The sequence below is a fragment of the Ambystoma mexicanum genome, chromosome 1q, assembly GCF_040938575.1.
Source record: "Ambystoma mexicanum isolate Mex_15411 chromosome 1q, UKY_AmexF1_1, whole genome shotgun sequence".
Lineage (NCBI taxonomy): Eukaryota > Metazoa > Chordata > Amphibia > Caudata > Ambystomatidae > Ambystoma > Ambystoma mexicanum.
Window position 1 is genome coordinate 1437988133 of NC_090922.1, and position 4526 is coordinate 1437992658.

A 4526-nucleotide genomic window follows, 5' to 3' on the forward strand; every position below is an offset into this window, starting at 1 on the left:
ATGCCAGGCATCCCGGCCCGCCCCCTCTGTCCTACAGACCCGACCATCTAAGGATGAAATAGATCCCCAGTACATTTATTTTACCATTTCCAGCACTGATTCATTCCATGTTTTTGGAAGCCAAAGTACTTCCATGCTTTAAAATTTTGGCAGGACATTCTTTCGTGGCCAAAAAAGTGGAAATTAATTTCTAGGTAACAAAGATGCTGAATTCTTGTGGCTTGTGTTTTTTCTTTAAGCCTGATTAAAAAAATAAAAAGAGTCATATGATTTTTAAAAGTCCAGATGTAGTTACTGGGAGTTGAGGAGGGACATCTGGGCGTTCAAAGACTATAAAATGGCCCCAGCATGTTCTGGAATACTACAGAGGTTCCTCAAGCAAAAGTCATATTGCAAGCGGAAGTCATATTTTAAGCACTGTACAAACTACTTGAGTCGTTGGCTTTCTGGTACCAGTTTCATGAAAAGTTTGGCCTTTTTCTGGAATTAAAACATGAAACTAAAGCATTGCTAGCAGGATGAAAGAGAAACGCAGCCATGCTCTTAATTAGGACCTCCTAGAAACCCCCGCTTCCGGACCACTCTTTAGGAACACCCATCAGTTAACTTGTCTCTGTTTCTCAGTCTTTTACACTGTTACTCTTGGTTGGTCCCATTTTCTTGCCCTCTGTCTCGCTCTCTTTCTCTCTCTGGTCGCTCTCTTTTTCTCCCTCTATCTCTCAGACCAGACATTGTTAGTCAAGAGAGGTGTTTATTTGCCAACTTAAGCTATTTCTGGTTGAAAGGAATAATTACAATTTTCGGGCAGTTTTCAAACAAGTCTATTAAAGCAACAAGTACAGGACAATGCACCCTACCCCTCGGGCTCTACAGCAGCAATGGGGCAACACTGTTTATGGTTGAGGGGGCTCTCGTTGACTTGGTATATCATATTCTGGCACAGGAGTTCCTCGAGGAACCGAATTCCAGCTTCACCACATCCCAAGTATCATGTGAGGGATCCTGGCCTAAGATAAGCCCTGCTGGGCTTTGTAACAACATATCTATGAGCATATCTGTGAGCCCTTTAAATATGGCTGCTGCTCTACGTCGAACGCGAGCGCTCCAGAGTGCCTGACTGTACTCCCGCCCCGCCCTGCTGCCGATTGGCGAGCCGCACACCAAATGCTTTCCACACTGAGGAGCCGGCAGGCAATGCTGGCCCTCTTCAAAGGCCATCTTCTAAGGACTGTGTCCTCATTCTCTGTCTCACCCTGACAGGCCATGAAAGGCCTAACACAAAGGTAGGTGCTTATATGCCAGTGTGGCAACACGATTAGCCCCATATCGCCTATTTACCCTCTGTGCTAAGTCTATCCATCCCACCTCCTTCCTCCAACTTTGGACTGTCATTCACGGTCCCTATTGTGCCTGCATCCTTCAAACCCGAATTATGCCTCCTATTGTAACACTGCCCAAAGTGCTACCTTGCAGTCGCATGAGGGCCCGCCGCATGTCACGCACAACCCACCCCTTGGTCGACTCTACTAGCCTAATGTCCACACAACTCAGGAGCGAAGGTCTGTGAACACATACCTTCTCGAATACCGTTCCGCTCGCTCGATCAGTCGCTAGCATGGCCAACAACTGTAAACCCAACACTACCCCTTACGCACCTTCCTATGACAGCCAGATCCTTGTTTCATCTGACCCTACAGCTCCTGTGCAGAATGCAATGAGCGTCCCCATGCCTACTAGACCATGGCAGTAGATTAGCTACCAATCCTCCAACTACCTGAGTCTGTCAAATCACAACTCGTCTCCTTGTGCTTGCTCCACTCTAAATACCTCCACCTTTCCAAAATGCACAGCTTGATCAACACGCCTAGCAGCAGCATGTCAACTTCCCCCTTATCACACACCGACCCCAGCTCTGCTTGGATCCACTCCCCACAGGCACCAACATGCCACAATACTGATACTCTCAGCCAGAGGCATTCCCAATCCAGCAAGGCCCCACCCAAACCACCATCAACCCCCTAAAGGGTGACCTTGTGAATGCAAGATTGATTCCAGCCCACTCCTTTGAGATTCTTTACTTCATTACAAAGGGCCCTCATCACGATACTGGTGCTAAACCATGGCGCTATTAGCACCATGGTTGGTGCCGGTATCGTAACGAGTCCGCCAATGTTCAATGGGGAATTACCACCCCATTCCAAGGTTGGCGGGGCGGTAATTCCTCTTTGAACATTGGCCCTTCCCCATTTCCATTTTTGCCCCATAGGGCTCAATGGGACTGGGGAAGGCGGTAAGTACGGTACTGCAAATTGCGGTACCGTACTTACCTCGAGAGTCCCTTTGCGGGTCCCTACTTTAACGTCTGGTCTAGACCAGCCGTTCAGGTCGGGTCCCGCAAAGGGACCTCGTAGTAAGGTCCCTTTGTGTTTAACGGCGCCGTAGCCTTTTATGACTCTGTTAAACACTTAGCGCCAGGGTCCTAATGAGGGCCCTTAACTTATTAGCCATGGCTGAAACATAACTAAATTATGCCTCTGGCACGGCCCTATCTATAACCATACCACCCTATTACACTATCCGCTGCGACAACAGCCCTAATGCAAGACATGGGAGGGTCTTATAGCAAGAGGCTCCCACTCTATCAGAGAAATTGCCAACTCAAACCTCTCTTCGGGAGAACTACTGACTACCAAACTAAGCATCTCACATACATCCTCTATAACTTTACATTGGATTTACCAGTCGCGAGGTCCGATGCTTGTGTTTGAAGATGACATCCTGCACCTCTTCTTGTCTTGAGTCTCAGTAGGATAGCTCAGAGGCAACGTGCTCACCTTGGAAACAAGATGACATGGCACAACACAGGTTTGATCCCCGGGTCGGTGCTTAGAAACCTCTGGGTATTAAGCGCGTTATGAATAACCTATCATATCATATCAAAGCCATTGCTGTATTCCTTGGTGATCTTAATGTAGATCTTAAGGATGATACTGACTCTAATGCAATATCTCTAGTCAGCTATTTGAAGGCGATAGGCTACACTCAAAACATACTCAGACCGAGTCACACAAACGGCCGTACCTTGGACTGGATAGCTGACCTGAACAGTAATGGCATCAGGGTCGGACTGAGGAATAAAATTGACTCGGGCACCAACGAAAAAGTGGCCCAGAGTTGCAAATGGGAATTAATTCCTTTTGTGATGCTGTTTGAATAGTACCCAAGGGGGATGTGTTTGATCAAATGTGATGCAGAGTGTCCATTTTAAAGAATATTCATTCAGCAATACTGGTCAAAACTATTAGCCGCATAGTGAAGTAACTCAGCAAACTGGTCCACATTTTCCCAAAAATTGCACCACTTTGACTAAAACAACGGGCCCCCACAAGCATTTTGCGTTTTTGGATCGGACATGGACCTATAGGCCAGTTCAAGCCTGGCTCTGTGTGCAACCAACCTACTTGCTCTTTCGCACACTTTACTTTTTCTTTCTTGCTTCCACCAATAAATCAGGGGAAAGTGCGAACGCAGCCCCCCACTAGCAGACATAATGCATTTCAGTATCCCACATTTAGCGGGACGTTGCAGAGGCTATCCAATCTGAAGTGCAATGGATGAGCATTACCCTGGGAGATCAGCTTTTAGAATCTCAGATTCACTGCTGCCAGCTAAGTATGATTTGCATGCTTAAGGGCAGTGGTTGGGCCTGTTCTGGAACCCCTGCTAAACGAGAGTGAGAAGGCAGGCCCGGACCCAGATCCAGCCCTCCTGTAAGCCCTCAGCATCTGCAGAGCTGCCTGTCACACGTTCAGGGGAAGCTTCAGCAGGCGGAGCGGAGCAGAAGAGGCACATCATTGTAGCACAGTTCCTTTCTCCCATCAGCCAAGGCTCTGCCCAAGATTTGCATACATTCGGGCCTGGCCGCCAGCCAGCAGGCCCAGTCGGAAAGCAGGAGGGCTCGAGCAGGCCTGTTGCAGTCTGCCCAATGGCATGTTGTCCCTGAGACGGGGCCATGGCCCCTTCGGAGCCGACAGGTCACCCCGCTTAACACAAGCATCTCAGGCAGGGCGCCACCCAGCCGGACACGGCAACGCCATGAAGGCAAGGCCCATCGTGCCCGATCGGTGCTCGGACAATGCCGGGGTCAGCTTGCCCTATAGGCCAGTCTGAGCCTGTAAATTCATTCATTTTGTGACGCTTTTTGAATAGCACCCAAGGGGAACGTTTTTTTATAAAATGTGATGCAAATTGTGCATTTTAAAGAATATTTATTCAGCAACGCTAGTCAAAACTATTAGCCACATAGCGAAGTAACTCATCAAACTGGCCCACATTGGCCACAAAATGGCCAAACTTTAACCCAAAAAACTGGCCCACATAAGCATTTAGCGAATTTGGTTCGGCCATGGGCCTTTTGACTCTATCCAGTCAATTTTTTCGAAGCCAAAAGTTTCAAATATAAATGTTGAGAATACATCTTTTTGAAAAGTCATTTTTTCGAAAAAAAAGACATTCTTCCGAAATAA

At 47.7% G+C, this 4526-nt stretch overlaps 1 non-coding gene across 1 annotated transcript; it reads right to left on the bottom strand.

Annotated features, from left to right (window-relative positions):
- Nucleotides 1-3510: 3510 nt before the first annotated feature.
- On the bottom strand, nt 3511-3676 carry LOC138565565 (U1 spliceosomal RNA). Its single transcript, XR_011301406.1, has one exon. It is a non-coding gene; the product is annotated as a U1 spliceosomal RNA (small nuclear RNA).
- Between the last annotated feature and the right edge of the window lie 850 nt (nt 3677-4526).